General features: G+C 35.1%; 1 long non-coding RNA gene across 1 annotated transcript; it reads right to left on the bottom strand.

Moving 5' to 3' along the window:
• Window positions 1–1,752: 1,752 nt before the first annotated feature.
• LOC128250424 (uncharacterized) lies at window positions 1,753–11,546 on the bottom strand. Its single transcript, XR_008266441.2, has 3 exons — window positions 11,254–11,546; window positions 9,199–9,371; window positions 1,753–3,546 (listed from the first exon to the last, which is right to left on the bottom strand). It is a non-coding gene; the product is annotated as an uncharacterized LOC128250424 (long non-coding RNA).
• Between the last annotated feature and the right edge of the window lie 7,780 nt (window positions 11,547–19,326).

Here is a 19,326-nt window from a genome sequence, read left to right as displayed (position 1 = left end):
AACTGGTGCTTTAGGCTATCTACACTCGTGAGGTTTAGCTTTAAGCAAGATAAGTATTTCAGGTGTGGAAAATCCATGTGTCACATCGCTAAAATCAATCTGAGAGCGTAGTGAATAGTAAAACATTATCCAAATAAGAAGACAGAGAATGTGTTTATCACAAGTTTTATGACCAGTTACATCTGTTTCAGTATTATGTCTGTCTCTAACACGAAATCATGCAAAAGTTCTACGGGAAAACTTACTAAATATTTGCGGTTATGAAAATTGAATGAGCTTTCGTCAGACCTGCATGAAAGGCGCGTTTTATTCGCTATGCATCTGCCACGCGTTGTGTTTTGCTTGTATCGAGAGGAAACAAGAAGTATAAATATAGAGAAAATGAAAATGAAAGTAAACCTGTGCAACGAAGGACTGAAAATACAGTATTATACCAAAGCAGATGAAATTATTGTATTGTTAGATGTAGGAAAAGAAAACGAAGCAGTCGGAGAAGAAAGAGTAGGAGGAGAAAGAAGAGCACAACGAGGAGAAGGAGGGAGGAGGAGGGGAAGGAATATGTAAGAGTTGGTTTCTCAACTGATTATAAAGCACCGCCTCTTCATTTATAGCATTATCTTTAGATGGTCTTTTAGAAATTAATACATCTAATCCTTTCCATACATACACACATACATACATACATACATACATACGTACATGCATATATACATACATGTGTGTTTGTGCGCGCGCGTGTATAGAAATGTTTGTTTCTTTTGTTATAACAGAAGCAATTTTGTATTAAATTGAAAGATTACTCAATACATTTGGTAGAGTACAAATTTATTATTCTTTATCAATAATACTGTTAACAATGACTTCAAAACTTCAATCAGCAAGGCCACCATCGGACTGTAAATCATTTTAAGTTCATCTTGGCTATATATATAGTGTCGGTCAAATTTAACCAATATTAACATCAAAACCCCAAATACACCATAGCCGTCATTCAGCAGAACACAGGACACTCAAGAAAATTTTAAGTTAAGAGAAATTATTTAAAGCAAAAATGAACTTGGATCATCTAAAGCCGGTTGATGGCCTAGCTGGCTCGAATTTCGAAATCCTCCTCAATACTTTTCTTGTTAAAGAATGATATATGGGAGAATTTACGAAAAAAAACAACAGACGAGGACAGGTGGTGTAAACAACAAATGTAGTTGTATACTGCCAACTTAACGTGACAGTCCCAATAAGGGAATACACTACTGCTGTTTAGCCCTAGGAAGTCAGACCGCTTCCCATTAAGCCTTGACACACTTTCTGTGCCCTTATCCATACAAAGGGGAGACAAACTCCTCCAACCAGCCCAGCCTGCATTCAGGGACATGTTTCTGAGTCTTTGCTCGTCATCAGCCTGAAGCAGCATGGCGGGCTAGCTGAAGAAATCCGTCTAAACTTTGTATGGATATACTATTTCAGTGAAATACTATTCACTGGTAACGAAAATTAGAAATAACGAATTTCTAAATCTCTCAGTGAGATTTAAGTAGTAGTGGTGCGATAAAGTAGTTGTCCCTGAAAGCAGGCTGGGCTGGTTGGAGGAGTTTGTCTCCCCTTTGTATGGATAAGGGCACAGAAAGTGTGTCAAGGCCTAATAGGAAGCGGTCTGGCTTCCTTGGACTAAACAGCAGTAGTGTATTCCCTTATTGGGACTGTCACGTTAAGTTGGCAGTATACAACTACTTTATATATATATATATATATATATATATATATATACATACATACATATATATATATATATACATATATATCCATATATATATATAAGCGCATGTGTGGCTGTATGATGAGAAGCTTGCTTCCCAATATATGTATGTATGTGTGTCTGTGCTTGTCCGCGCAACATCACTTGACAACGGATGCTGGTGTGTTAGGCCCCCTCACCCCGTAACCTAGCGGTTCAGGAAAAGAAACGGATAGAATAAGTACCAGTCTTACAAAGAATAAGTCCTGTGGTCGATTTCTTCGACTGGCTTTGGTCGGTCCGAGGTTATAGTAGAAGACACCTACCCAAGGTGCCACGCAGTGGAATTGAACCCAGAACCATGTGGTTGGGAAACAAGCTTCTTACCACACAACCAAAGGCCTTGAATATATTTTGTTCAAAAGTTAAAGTAACCCAATATTGATAAGACCAAAGTATGAATTGCACTGAATCCAATAAATTTTGTCTCCAGATATTACTAAATCCAGACGAAGTATTATAAACAGTGGATCCGAATAAGCGAAGATAAAGAAAAAATATTAGTATTCAAATTAGCCGGGATGAATGAAGATAAATAAAATTAAAAGAAAATAAATAGGAACAAATTAAGTTTGCTTCACCTGTAGACAATGTTAGATAGTTGCAGTAACTGAGGACAGAAACAACAAGAGATAAACATGATCATAGCAACCCAAGAATTCCATAGCGAATGGAAAACACCGTCCTTGTGTATATCTATAAGAAAACCTATTAGGAGCTTCTGATAAAAACGTCAATAATAATAATAATAATATTCATAACTATTCTATTTACATTATCTACATTTGACGGATATTTGTCCTAATCTTGTTTGTTGTTAACACAACGTTTCGGCTGACGTACCCTCCAGCTTTAAATATAGAACTGTATTACTGAAATAGTTTCTATAAATGTAGATCGGTTGCTCCTTGTAATAGTGTCAGTGGTAATATTATTATCGAAAGGGGGGAAATGTTTCAAACAGAAATTTGAAACTGCTATAAATATTAAGTTTATATAATATTCTGTTTAATCATGATCAATACCGTAGGAAAGATATGTTTGAATATAATGGAAGCCTACTGGGAATTGTTTCGGTAAAACAGGACGTGCCTCCAGAAAGTCCTCTACGGACGGATTGTATAAATGAAGGGTACATGTAAACATCACAGTGTGTCTACTACAAAGTTTTACAAAATATATTTTGATATTCATGGCCATTAATCATTTATGACTAAATTTAAGCATGTGATCTTTCTTGAGAAACATGCAATTGGAACTTTAAAGGCATAGAATATGAATTAGAAGAAAACATTGAAAGTTCAATCCAAACGATAAGAAGGAGACAAGGAAAAGTAGCAGTTATTTATACGTGAAAAGCCTGTGTAGTTAAAGGCTATAAAATAAGAATGGAAATATGATTCATTGAATGTATTATAAGTTTAGGCGTTGTTTTAAATATTACACAATATGTAAAGAAAAAATGATAAAGATAATTACAATAAGGGGGTGCATAGAATAGTGTCCACTAAAATATATTATGTCACTTAAATATATTGTTTCTAATTTTGGCACGAAGCCAGTAATTTTAGGATCGATATCATCGGCCTTGTGATTTACTGAAATTTCTTTTGTCGACTTCGAAAGGATTAAGTTGATACCAAGTTGACCTCAGCGAAACTAGAACTCAGATCGTAAGCAATGGAATAAAATGGCACTATGTATTGTTGTTATTCGAGCTAATGAGTCATCCAGGTTGTTGCGTTTCTTAAATACTGAAAAAAAAAAACATCAATGACATCTTTATATTAATATTATAAGTTTATCATGGAATATAATACACGTTTTAAGTGTAGTTCTACGGTAGTAATTCCGTTTCGGATGATTTTGATTAACATATTAATCATGTATATAATTGATGTGATTTTTCAATGTAAATCAACGTATGCTTTAATACTATATTGTACTAAACATCTTACATTGATATTGCAGCTAATTACGCAGTTACAGATCATTCAAGTACGTGTGTCTCTATGAAAACCTACTTGAAAATGATTACGATAAATACAAACTCAATAATCTTAATTTGAAGTAACGTTTACGTAACATGATTCTATATACTTTAAAAAATCGCTCAGTATTATTAGCTTTACTTATCCGTTGAGTCGTACGAGCATCTAGTCAATTAGTGTAGCTTAATTATTTGTATGTTATCTAATTTATATTATCTAACTCTTATGGACTTATAGAAAAATCCATTGCTTATGAGCAATGAATTGAGTATTCATGTGAATGTTGATATAATCTGCTGCGTAGTGTATATATTATAGGATTTTTTTCAGATCAATTAGATTTATGACTTGTAATGGTAAAAAAAAAAAAGACCCCATTAATCGTAATATATAAATAATTTACCCGGTTATCTTGTATCATGCTTCAATTAATCGTTTCAAGTTACTATGTAATTGCATTCCGGTAAAAAATTTATTTCGGGCATCATATCCTTAACTCGCTAGATCGGCGAAGTTTGAAGGCTCGAGAGAGAAAGGCCTGCACAAGCATTCGGCTGGTACCTATTTTCTGATGAGCAAACAAGGGAAACATGAAATGACATGCTTTGGTCGAGAACACAACGTAGCGATCACACAAAACTATGATCGACAACAGAACACATCACCAGTAACACACGCGCCTTTACAATTTTAATACATATTGCTTTAAAAATTTGCAAGTGTGACAGCTGTTCAATTTTCAGTGTATGAAAATTAAAATGCAGATATGCCCTGGAGAATTTTAATTTTTGATATCCATGACAACATCTTCAGATAGTTTTAGGCAACCTAAATAAAGTGTCTTGCTCAAGAACATAGCATACAGCCTGGTCTGGTGATCCAACAATCTCCAGAGAAGCCATCAGCCAAAATGTTTATATACTCTACAAATGCAGCAGTTACTCTATGGAGAATTACCTAATTTCCATACGGAAAGTGTTTAATACCAGCGGCCTACGACAGGGATCTTAATCCACACAGTATCAAGGTACACTGACGGGGGAGATGACCACCCCACGAAGGACTGTAGAGATCACTGGACTAGACCAGTTTCGGCCATTAGTCGTAGGCCTGCCAGCAGTGACTACTCAATCGCTCTAATGTTTGGCTAAATCAGACTTTTAGTATATATAGTTACCTTACAAATTTATGGCTGATTTAGCGAAACGATGTGAGAGTAGCGGCCATAATATAAGGGTCCGTAAGAACAAGTGTATTGAAATAGATTAACAACACTTTGAGACTAGATATTTTGCACATATTTAGATATGCCTAATATCTATCTTTCGTGAAAATGTCAAGTGTATGGTATAAATATTTCGTAATTTATGAGGAAATAAACAAACAATCTTCCAAATTGCAACGGCCAAAAGGTGTCACTTAGAAAAAAATGAACTACTAAGCGAGGCATTTGTATTTTAAAAGACTGATCGTACATTATTGGAACATTCAACTGACAACATGGCTGCTTGTGAGAGACGACCGGTGTCCTATGAAGAAAAACAAAGTATTGTGTGTCTACAACAAGAGGGCAAGTCAAATTCTGTGATAGCAAGTATTGTAGGAAGGTCTAGAAGTGCCGTGCAACGAATTGTAGCTCGTTTTAAGTCATCAAGATCAACAGAAGCTAAACTCTAAACTGGTAGACCTTGTAAAACTTCACCAAAACAGGATCGTTTTATAGTTTGAATGTCACTGAAAGATAGGCTTAAGAGTGCTGCTGAGATATCCCGCGAGTTTAGCACCAATTCTGATGTCAACGTATCGCGCAAAACAGTTTTTTGGAGGTTACGAGGTTCTGGATTGCTTGCACGGGTACCGGCAAAGAATCCTCTGTTCTCCAAGAAGAATCAAAGAGCCCGTATGTGTTTCGCTCGTTAACATGTCATTTGGATAAAAGAACAGTGGTCGCAGGTTCAATTTAGCGATGAATCGAAGGTTAATGTGATTGGTTCTGTTGACGGGATGTACGAAGTGGCGGAAGGTTATCTCGTGCATGTGTGAAGAAGACAGTGAAATATGGAGGAGGCAGTGTAATGGTATGGGGAACGATGTCTGCTGCTGGTCCTGGTCCACTTATTCGCCTACAAGGGACTGTCAAGGCTGAAATATACAAGCAAATTCTTAGACAGCATGCCCTTTCACATCTCCGATCCTTGTCAGTTCAACTTCCTGTGAGCGTGCAGGACAACGCTCCCTGTCACATTGCGAAGATTTTTTGAGTGATGAAGGGGTTGATCTCATAGATTGGTCACCTCAAAGTCTCAATCTGAACCCTATAGAAAACGTTTGGAATATTATTGGAGATGGAGCACGAAGGAGACATCCAAAGAACCAAGATCATCTCTGGTGATTATTGAAAAACGAATGGAACAATATTACTCCATCATTTTACAAGAAATCAATTCAGTCCTGTGATGACAGGATATCAGGAGGTCGTTGATAGTAAAGAGATGTTCACAGAATATTAATAGTAAGGGTTTCGTTTTTGTTCTTGTTCCATTTTCATTGTTTTCTAAGTGACCCTTTAATTTTGGCCGTTGCAGTTTGGGAGGTTATTGGTTCATTTCCTCATAAATTACGAAATATTTATTCCGTTGACTTGAACTTTTCACGAACGATAGACATTAGATATATCTAAATGTGTTAAATATCTAGTCTCAACGTGTTCTTAATCTTCTATAATAAATATTTCAATACACTTGTACTTACTGAAGCTTATATTATGGCAGTCTCTGTATTGCGTTTACCTTTATGAATTTAGATTGCACCTAGCTGTTTATGTCAATTCATATATATATATATATATATATATATATATATATATGTATGTGTGTGAGTGTGTGTGTGTGTATGTGTATTTATATATAAATTTATGCACACACACACACACACACACACTCACACACACACACACACACACAGATATATATACATGTGTGTGTGTTTGCATTCGATTGTCGTTAATTGTGACTGAGGGTGCCGTGTAGTACCTACATTGCTAGAAATAAGAGCTAAGAATCCTTAGAGCCGCAACAAAGCACATTTTTATATACTGACTGGAGGAGATGGCCGCCCACACCAAATGAGATATCTATACTAGTCTAGATTTGCTTGAAAATTACAAGCTCATCAGTAGAGACTACTTCGTCGCTTGATGTTTTGGCTAAATCCAGATTGTCAGCATATATATTTACAATATGAATGTATGGCTGATTCAGCAAAATGCTAATGTGAAAATTATAAAATAACGAAGTCAACTACACGAAATATATTGCCTATCATATATTCCTCCCTGTGACTTCGAAATCTTGTATCCCTGCAGTAAGGCTTTATTTCCACACACGCCAGCTTAATTTAATTCGTCCTTAGTCGAAAGACACCTGTTGTTATGTCCTGTTATTTGTATTTGTGTAACATTCTCCGTTTTTTTCCCGTCCTTGTTTTCTGTGTATCGTCTATCTCGATGTTTTGTTGTCCCTTTTTTGTATCACCTGTCTGCATGTTTTGCGTTCTTCTCCCATTTTGTATATATATATATATATATATATATATATATATATATATATATATATATATATATGTATAATATACACTATATATATATATATATATATATATATATATATATATGTGTGTGTGTGTGTGTGTGTATACGTACACACATATACCTGTTTGTTCAATAGGCTTAACGCCTATGAGTCGCTGAGGAAGTCGTATAAAAGTGACAAAATCTAGATTTTTCAGCTTAGATATTAATCATCTGATTCACTCACCGCGCTAAGAATCCTGCATTCTTTTCTTACACTGTTTTCGTTTAGAATAGATTTTCTTCTTTTGGTTTTACTTGTAGATTAATTTTATAAAAATATATTTCACTAAAATGCCCACAAATTATGATAGCTTGGATTTTAATATTAATTATTTTTAATTATATAATAAATATTATTTTTACATAAAAATACAAATCCTATCGTGACAAAAACTACTTTCCTTCAATAGTAATCAGAGCTGCCAAAGATCAGATTGATTCTCCTCTTGCATGACACCATTTAATCTTTCGCAAATTGATATTTCATGAGTTTCCTAGCTTTCCCCACTAGACAGGAAATTTCTTTAAAATTCTTGGCTCTTCGTCTCAATTCATTCATAATTTCAAGTAATTAAAAATTAATTGTCAGTTAATGGATTATATAGGGCACGCTGAATTTGACCCTATTAAAATAATGCATACACAAATAGAAATTTTGTATAGCCTATAGAACGCACTGGCAAAACATCATTATATATATATATATATATATATATATATATATATATATATATATAGATAGATAGATAGATAGTCAACCCAAACAAGAACAAGGTAGAGGAAAAAAGCAACAACGCAATTCTAACTCGGAAGCAAAACCGGAAGAATTTGGTCCGGCGTGCTGCAGGTTTCGCCAGATCATTACTTTTCAAAGTTCTAATATAAACTTCAGTATTTCAAATTGAATGATTGCTAAACTCTCAATATAGAACACATAATCTTTTAACACGATGACTATTGTCAATGATTTCAATGTTTTGGCTTGTGCTATTCTCGTGTTCATCTTGGCTTTATATAGTCTGCGGTAAGTTAATATGGGTGGGGGTGGGGATTGGCTAAGGATTGAACTCTGTTGAATGAGAGTCAGGTTGAAAAGTAGGCTGTCATGGAAGATTTGATAAAATTTAGAATTGTTTTATTGCTTGAAATTTATCATGCGTGCAAAATTTGGTAATCGTGTGTGTCTATGTGTGTGTGTTATCTTCAGTCATGCGTTTAACTTTTTTTAAGGGGTCCACAAAAGAATGGAGATGGTTGAGGAAGTTTGTTGGCCAACAGACATGTTGCTAGATTTAGTTGCTGGTTTTATTGAAATATTAATGGATGATTTAACCTTTTGTTATGGGAATGGGAAATGTGGAGGTCATAGTTGAGAGTGCAGCATCTGAACCTTTAGCTCAGCTTTTATGAAATGTAGCTTTTCAGGGATCCAAACATTAATTAAACTAGTTTGGGTGGAGTTGCTCAGTAGAGTCTCGTGATAGCTTAGGAGACACAACACTTTGAAATCACTGTCATTTGTATTCTTGCTATATATACGACATTTTTAAATATATAAAGTATATTAATACTCATGAGACATAATAATGTTAGTGGCCACAAACTAAAGACCGTATAAGCAACATTAGTAGATATATATAAGAGTTATATATAACAAAGGCGCTATGAAGCTCCAGTTTTGCTAAAAATAGGAGTCAAAAACACTCCGAAGCGGCAAAATTAACACTAGATCTTAACAGGCGTGGTTGGAAAAAAAAACTAAGTGAACAAGGATTGCGTCTTACCTCTGTAAAATTGCAAGAAAGAACTCCAGTTAACCTGGTATCATGATTTCGAATTTAGCGTCAAAAGCACTTGGTTCTCTTCAGCCTCGTCTACTCGTAACAAACCTATCTATCACTTCAACCAATGCTTGCTTTCGTTTCTGTGCCCAAGCCGCATTGAGAAAACGAACTAGCTGGATAGAATTTTTAAATAAAGAGCATTAACACTCACGAGAGATAATAATGTTAGTGGTCACAAGCTAAAAACCGTATAGGCAAAATTAATAGATATATATGAAATATATATAACAGGGGCGCTATGAAACACCAGCGTTGCTAAAAATAAGAGTAAAATGTACACCGAAAACACAAAATTAAAACTAGATTTTCATAGTGCATTATAAAAAACATTAATACTCATCGCGCCCTTGTTATATATAATTCTTATATATATCTCATATATCTATACAGTTTTTAGAATATCTTTACATAATAACTCTTAATCATGTTGTTATGCAATGGAGGCAATTAAAGGGTCTTAAGCAGAAGCAATTTGCTGTCTTTTATCATTGATTTCTTCCCGAAGGAGTTTTGCATACTCTCTAACATTCAAAGAGAGATATAGGAAATTTAGGGTGATGATACAATCGACAAGAACCATGTACAGAGACTTCATTCAACTGTACACACATTATAGATGTTGCTGGTGTCATTAAGGTTAAATGCAGCAAAACTTTATGAAAAACAACCCAAGTGGTGGGAAATCACTGGCTGCGAACCCTGACACGAATTGTAAGCGATTCGTACGGATGAATTGATTTTTGCAGCCAGACGAGCCACAGTCCACGAAAGTGGTGCGGAATTTGCTCACGTTGGGACGTTAGGTATCAGCAAGCGGATGCTTTGGCAGTAATCTTCATATTTGCAGGAGATAAGTGTGGAAGTATATTTTGATTTTCTAAGATACTGCAAGCGATTGAAGCCAAAGAATACAAGATGTTTTTCTTCGATCTAATTCCACGGGATGAAAGATTTTGAAATAAAAGCTTTGTTGGTGGATTACATTTTACCTCTTGTCCAAGCTGAAGAAGTACAAGAGCCATTGATAAGCAGAGTAAGTCAAAGTCATTGATTTTTGTTACGACAAGCGCGTCAATTTCCTTGACCTTCCGGATCGTGGCGGTACCGTGAGCAGCGAGCGGAGCAATGAGACACACAAACTTTAGAAAAGATTTAGGAAGAAGCGACTGAAAATGAATTCGAAAATGATCCATATTCTTCATGACAAATTCACGACTGAATGCACGCTGGGCAATAAATCAGTCAATCAAAATAATGAAATGGCTTATATTTCACAGTTTACGGGTCCGAATCTGGCGCTCTCAATCTTCTGCTATAGATGCAAAGAGTGCGCCTGTTTTGTCGAAGAGACAGCAGTATAAGTGTGTCACGGCTGACTATTGCCGATTCCCTCTGATACTGTGTTTTCTTCTATTTAAAAAATTAATTTTGTTATCGATAAATATTTGGGGATGTTATTGCTTATATCTTGCATTATTTTTGAAGTGCATTGGTGAGACTCTGCAAACATTGTCTTCTAATGATTTCGGTGCGTTTTATCCCCATTTTGAATACTTGTCAATATACAGATCTTTGTTAAACATAGACAAATAATTTCAAGCAATCAAATTTCATAAATGTCCAATTAAAATAGATGCCGTCCTCCCTAGGATACTTTACGTTAACATAATTCATTTGCTCTGAATCAAATCGAAGCTAAAATTTTCTCAAGTTATGTAAGAGTTGAGAAATGCGGTGGTTCGTGAATGACATCTGTTTTTACAAACATATTAGGGCGAATATCAGTTACATTATAGATAGGTGAGTTTCAGGAAAGGGCAGCCCTTCCTCATTATCGGGAATTAATTAAAAACTTCGCTAGTATGAACATAGACTGGATGCAGACCTCAAATTGGATATTAAGTTTGAAATTTCACAAAATCGTAAATCATTTATGGACACATTTAACATTCTACAATAATGGAATATAGCCAGAATATTAATGTCTATACATACTGTGTAATAAATTTTTAAATATCCAACTTCTATCTGAAATAAACACATATCTTTAATTCTCTGGCCATCAAATGAATAACTAACCAAGTCTCTTAAAGTAAATTTCTGCATATAGCAAGGTTTCAATAATATCATGGGTATTTACAAACAAATAAATCTTTTCGATGCATATAAAAGCAAGCTTCACCTTTGGTTGCCCTAATAATAATTTCTATTCCCAGTGTGTTAACATATCTTTCGCTGGGTTGATCATTTGAACGATTTTAAGAGACAACTAATGCTGTTTGCAACACCTGTTCATATGTTTTCCTTCTTTATTTATTTGATTTTCAGGAAGGCTGTTTTAACAATAAGGCCAATTGAATATTAAAAAAAAAAAAAACAGCTGTGCTATTGCCAGTTTAAATATCAAAACACTAAGTATACTTTAAAATAGTGGAACAGCCAATCCTATGACAATTACTTCTTAAACGATTCATCAAATTTTATTTAGCTTTGTACTAAAGTGTGTTTTCCATTAAAGCGTTTTATTGATTTATGTTAGAGAGAGGATTGGGGTTTCGTGCACAGCTTGTATCAGAGTTAAAAGACTTGGCATCTCTAAATATAATAATTTCATTGCTTTGTGAATACAAACAGCGAAAGAATGGTTAAATTTCTGAAATGCAAAGGCATATAATTAATCAGTTGCTATTCCCGTACATACACATATCTAAATATATACGCATTAATGGATATAACACACATACTTTATATATGTGCGTGTGTGTGTGTGTGTGTGAGTGTGTATTTTATGTGTGTGCGTGTGCGTGTGTTTTATGTGTGTGTGCCTGCGTGTGTTTTATGTGTGTGTGTGTGTGCGTGCGTGTGTTTTATGTGTGTGAGTTCCTCTGCATGTGTGTGCGTTGGTGTCTGTGCGCCTGTGCACGTGTGTGTATGCGCGCGTGCGTGCGTTTGTCTTGTGTGTGTGCGTGTGTATGTGTATGTGTGTGTGTGTGTGTGTGTGCCTTTATGTCTATGTTCATATATTACATGTCGATTCTGAAAGTTTCATCAAAAGGAATAGCGATGTAATCTTGTATGTATAGAACAATATCGTTTTCTTTTCATTTGTATACAATGATTTGATATATGATGAGGAAGAAAAGGTTAGCAAATAAAACACACAGACACACACGTTTACACACGCACACACACACACAGACACACACACACACACACACACACACACACTCACACAAACAAACAAACAAACAAGAATATAATATATGAGTAGATGCTGTACTTCTTTTTCAAGAGATATTTTCTAACGGGTTATTTGTGAACAATGATTCACTTTTTGCTAAACAAGATTTAGTGTGGGGATCAAGTTTATGTTAAAAAAGTTCAAGAGATGCACATTATGTAGATTGAAAACTGCATGAAACAAATTTGAAGGCTATATGAGGCCCTTCTTTCGCAACGGAACTTCGATGTTACATCCAATGCATATTATTTATAGATATACAGTTGGTTAAAAAAAATACTATTGAGTCGACCGTAAATTCATGGCTAATATAATGAAGAGATTTTCAAATTTATCTAAATTTTGTATGGATTATCACAATTGTTAGAAATTAGTTATATCAGTCAAATGTATTTTTGATAAACAGAGGTTATTCAGTCTGTTTCGCTATACATGTATCATTTCCGTCTTCTAATTTCAAAAATGCACATGATTAATTATCAACAACTATTCCTTTAAATATAGAAAATAATGTTTTAGATTCATCGATATTCATATCTGTAACCCTTTCGACATATTTACAAAGCATTCAGTTTTTGTATTGATGCATATATATGCATCAATATATATATATATATATATATATATATATATATATATATATATATATATGAATCTTTATCTTAATTCGAATCTTGCTGATAAACTCCATTTTAAAATATGTGTATATTAACGACACTAAACTGAATCGATGAAATCAAACTTGACATGGTGAAATTCCGGATGGTGCACTGCAATTATATTTTTTTTATATCCATGTTCTTTGGTTTAAAAACTGTTTTCTAGTTTTTAATGCTTTGAACAGGGAAAATTTTTGACTATAGGGTAAAACTGTGAAAAAAGTTTTCATATCTTTTCCAATTATTTTTTGTTGTTCTTTCAAGAGGCACTATTTATCTGCACTTAAAAAGTGAATGTTCGGTTAAAACAAAATTTACTCTCCCAAAGCATGGACAGAGAAACTCTCTTATAGGCTCTTGGCGCAAAATGCCCGCATGTTTATATCGCTAGCGGGGAGATAAATTTCTTTTATCTCCAGCGCGAAGATTACCTGATCACATGATTTCGACTTTCCTTAGTCACATCAATAATGGACGTTTGATGCTAGAGAGTGCAGTGACTCATCTCGCCGTTAGTAATATATGGAAAATTAATGCCTGAACTGACACTGCTGTCGTGATTAGCCATTGAGTTTGTTGAAATATATTCGGCACTTAAACAGGGATGGTCTCTTAGAACAAACTTTATCACGGTAGAGCCCATAAGAGAAATACTCACAGACGCTGAGCATCCATGATGAAGGGGAAAAACAAATATTACCTCTCAGTTTAATACTGCCTCTGACCCTAGTATATAATTTTCAACAAGCTCACTCCTTAATCGGGACACTAGTGCCTCTTCTGGCACTGATTTTCTATATCTCACTAACGGGGAGGTGAGTCGTTGCTATATGTAGCGGCCAAGCGTCCAACATTGATGAAATCAAAGAAGCTAGAAATCACGTGATCTGGTGGTCTTTGTGCTGGAGATGGTGGGTATTTATCTCCCCGCTGGTGATGTAGACAAGTGTGTATTTTACACCAAAAGCCTACATCAGAGATTCTTTCATGGTATCTACCGCAGTATAGCTTGTTTCTAACAGAGCATCCATGTTTAAGTGGTGGAGATAAATATTACCCCTCGGTACCGCCTTCATTTCTTCCCTTATTTCCTCTCTATTTTCTCTCTGTCGCTCTCTCTTTCTCCTCTACTTGCTCTTCACGCGTGACCCGTGGACAGCTTTCCTTCTTTCTCTCCCTTTTTCACACCGGCCGCCCAGCCACTTGGTCGCCATAGTCTTTAGTATTTCTTCTAAGTGTTACCCGCCATTCTTATCTTTTTGACCCTAAGGTCGTATTTTGCTCGTTTCCTGTTTAGTTCGTCTTTTGTGCATTGTCTTACATTACATTTTTTCTACTTTCATATGTCCAATCTGTGCTGTTTTGTTTACTTGAGGCCCGACATTCTTTGCAACTTTCGCAGGCACCACCAATATGTGAAGTTCCCAGTCTTACCCTCCATGGTGCGAAACTGAGTATTACCAATTTGGTTGATAACTGATGAAGAATTAGGGACCCTCTCTATCTGTCTCCCATCCGGTTGTACCCTCAATATACATATATGGTTTTTATCTGTCGTTGTTTATTTATTGCACACACACACACACACGCACACACACACACGTATATATATATATATATATATATATATATATATATATATATATATATATATATATATATATATGTTCATTTTTTTTCCTTCAAAAATACGTTGAGGTTGTTTTAGTGAAAAAGTAAAGCAACTGGACCAAATTTCTGTGACGACTCAAAATGATTTCTCTAGAACGGGACATAATGACCATATTAGAATGAAAATTTATTGTGCAGATTTTACAATAATCATCTTCAATGACATGCTAGCTGGATGTGCGTGTGTATATGTGTAAGAGAGAAAGGGAGAAAATGTTTGTATAAGTGTGAGAGACAGAGAGAGAATGTGCGCGAGTGTGAGTGTTTCTGTTTAAATTTTCCATTGCAACAATCTCTGAGGTATTTTGAAAGTGTTATTTTGAGATGCATACAAAGTAAAAACAAAACAGTTTGAAAAGCAATACATTTTTTTTTAAATGTAACCTGACAAGATTTGTGGCAATTAAAATACTCTCAAATATTTTATTTGAAACCCTGGTGACCTTTTTTATGCCACCGAATGATATCAGTTATGAAGCAACAATTTTTCATTGGTATGGAAACGGATGTCATTTATTCCCACAAATACCTTATAAGACTACGGTTAATTCCAGTAGCATAAAACATATAGGAAATTTCAATTTGCCAAAATCATGCAGGTAAGGATCTAAAGAATTTGTTGTTTTTGGAGTTTACGATAACCATTTCAAAAGAGGATGCCTTTAACATATACTCAGTCGGATATGAATAATCTTGGAAACTGCCAAAGAAAAATAAATTAACAACTGCTTCGGCCCAAACTAATTGTCAGGAGATGTCTTCTTGGGGTCAAAGTATCGCAGTAGAGTCTGCTCGAACGGACAGACATGTTAAAGTAACTACGAATATAACTTGTCAGATTGTAATCCTCTCATCAAACGGTATTAACTCCCATTTAGCAGAACAAGTCCAGAGTAAAAAATATCAAACATTTAAAAGATATATGAACATTTTCAAAAAATTTTCTCCGAGCATTTCTATTTTAGACTCAGGTCAGCTATGAAATATGAACAACTATGACCCACTATGATTATTATTTGAAATTTTTACTCTATGTTGTGTGAAACAATTTTGACCCTGACTGATATTAAATCTTTAATTTTCGATTCAATTTGAAGAGATTCATAACAATTGTCACAGTATCGATGGACATATTTTTATAACTTTCTGGTTTCTATTGATAAAAAAATAAACACCTATAGTAAGCATTTCTTCAACTATTTTATGTTATAACTTATAATTATATACATGCCTGCATACATACTTACATACATAAATATATACATACATACATACATACATACATACATACATATATATATATATATATGTATATATATATATATATATATATATATATATATATATATATATATATATATATATATATATATATATATATATATATATATATATATATATATATATATATATATATATATATATATATATATATATATATCACTATACATTACACGCTCACGTGGTCGCACCAGTTTTATCCTGTCTCCACCTCCACTTCGAACTTTTCCTGAACAGTTCTACCTCGATTCTCTACCTGTACTTTCTTCTACTCTCCTACGACTGGACTCCTACACTTCGGCTGCACCTTTTCTAACCATGGACTACACTGGACTCTTCTTTGATGAGAAATCGCTCCAATACACCACAACGTTTGAACCTTCTGAACTTTTCTAAACTTTTTTATACTTTCTGCTTTCTCCTATTGTTGTTTAGCCCCTAAACCTTTTTTATTTTCTCTCCTTGTTTCTTTCTGTGTTCCTTTCTGTCGACGAGCGTAGGCTCGAAACGTAAAAGACTTTCTCACTTCCTGAGCGTTAAACTAATACATCTGTTTCTTGTTTACACACCCGTCTTCGTCTTTTATTTTTTGTTTTGTAAAGTCTCACTATCTATAAATGTTTGTGTGTGTGTGTGTGTGTGTATGTGTGTGTGTGTGCGCGTGTGTGCGCGTGCTTGTGAGCGCGTGTGGCTGTTTATCTCCCTGCAAGTTAGGGTTTCGGTAAAACAGACCGATGGAATACGTACTAGGCTTTAAAAAGTAATTACTAGGCTCGATTTATACGACTAAAAATTCTTCAAGGCGTTGCCCCAGCATGGCCAAATTCTAGTGACTGAAAGAAGTAGAAGAATAAGAGAATAAAAGTTTCATTCGTATTATCTTAATTCCCTTTGAAATAATTACGATCCTAACTGTATTTATTCGGTAACTTGCCATAGTAAAATAACGACATTGGCGTCTTGTGGCCGTGCCACGTAGTGAGAAACACTGCATCGTGAGAAGGAAGCCATAACACATCGATGCACCATCAACCTATTGTCACTATAAGGGACATTTTTGGCTTTCTTCCTTATTTTCTCATTCTGATCCGAGCTGATAATGGCGTTAAGTCATCATGGACCCTTGATGGCAATTTTGCGAATTTGTGTTTCATAAAATAAATATATATAAAATATGCATGCTGTCATTTACATGTATTACCACATAGGGACGCACAAACATATACTCACCCACAATTAGGCCTATGTTTATCTATCGATACATACTCTTTCCCTCCATATATGTATGTGTGTGTGTATATGTGTGTGTGTTAGTGTATACGTATATTTATATTCATATACACACACACACACACACACACACACACATATATATATATATATATATATATATATATATATATATATATATATATATATATATGTGTGTGTGTGTGTGTATGTGCGTGTGTGTGGGTGGGTGTATATATATATATATATATATATATATATATGTATGTATGTATGTATACCCGCTTTTAGGAGTGTGTGTGTGTATTTGAGGGGTGTATGTGTGTGTTGGATAACAGTTTAATTTAGCTCCCCGTATAACTTAATATTTCGAGACGTGAAAAAACAAGAACTTCCTCGGCCATTCGTAAGCAAAATGAAGAGTAAACACAATGCTTTCTGTGTTAAAGAAATTAACTCCCATTGGTAAGTTCGGGTCACGCCGTTATAGTGAAAATTCATTGACAACTTCTCTGATATGCAAGAGAATATTAATTTTGCTTAGTTATCAGAGCATAGAATTTGATGCGTCAACAGAATCAATTCTTAAAGCATCAGATGGGAAGCGATGCCTTCACCATTACAAAGAAACTTTAACGTCTGACTGTCAGTTGTGGCCTCAGATATGTTGTAATAATTCATTAAATTAGATGAGAGCTACTTAGTAATTAATGCGTGACGCAATCACACCTATGAGGGCCATGTTTCCTAAATCGTTGAAATGCCAGAATGGGTTTGGTTATCTCAATGCAGCCAAGAAGCACAGTATAGCCCGATATAGATTGGGATGGGGCGATTGTCGTCTGTCAATGATTTGAGGTACATCAAAAGAGTATATCTTGTTCGTGGACAACATGGAACGTCAATTTTTCTGCTGATACATGCTGCTGGCCGTTGGAAGATGTGCAGCCTTTCTTGAAAGCAAAGGTAGCAATTGCGAGGCCTGTACAAGTAAGATGTGGTACTTTGTGTACAACCCGTATGATACTGGATGAGATACGGTTGTGGTTACGAAAACTTTACATAAAGAAAGACAATGCAGTAGAGTTTTCCTTGTTCCTACATATGAAATAATGCCTAAGTTGCATGAATTTCCGTTAAGATCTTTGGTCGTCATGCTCGTGTAGTGACTCATTCTACCATTTGGTGATATGAGAGTGGGTTCCGAGAGACAGAATTCTCCCAATCTGTAGGGTTTCAGCATCTGCTGCTTGGCATATAGGATGGAGTTTTCATTAACGTGTGTTTTCTTCTCTTCTGGTGTGTATTAACATAAAGGATATTGTCTAAATACGAACAGCAGGCCTTCAAAGTATCGGTACCTAAAGGTTCTAAGAGAATGTAACCGAATGAAGGTCAGGAATCTCCTTGCGATATTAGTAGAAACATCTTGGTTGAATGGAAGATTCTATTAGATACCCTTTTTTCTCTAAATCTCATGATTTGGGTGTGCAGATGAGGACCAGTAAAGCCCCGTTGTGATGTGATTTTGGCCCATTGAATAAAATCTCTGTATCGTACGATAGGTTGGGGATTTTTAGGTGAATTTTTCATTACAGCTGGATCGTGGTTGGTATATTTATGAATGCAAAGTATCACCTGGGTAGGTTTTTCCGGAGATCTATTAAATGTATTCATGATACCGTAACATGGCCCCAGCTGATCAATGAGGGTTAGTCTCTGTAATAAAGAAGCCGTTTTGATTTTACTCCATATTGCGTCCGAATACTGGAGGAACTGAATGAGCCTTCACGAACCGCTATGTCAAAAACAAATAATTCCTATAATACATATTGCGTTGAATTCCCACTTCTGTCCACTTATCTCACGGACACGCACGCACAAACGCACACAGACACAGCAGACAGGCACGCACGCACGTAAGCATATATATATATGCGCGTGTGTTTGTGTTAGTGTGTGTGTGAGAGTTTGTAAGTGCATATG

Source organism: Octopus bimaculoides, chromosome 2 (genome assembly GCF_046866305.1).
Source record: "Octopus bimaculoides isolate indiv1 chromosome 2, ASM4686630v1, whole genome shotgun sequence".
NCBI lineage: Eukaryota > Metazoa > Mollusca > Cephalopoda > Octopoda > Octopodidae > Octopus > Octopus bimaculoides.
Note: the sequence above shows the minus strand (reverse complement) of the source record. Positions and strands in the feature narration are given on the sequence as shown.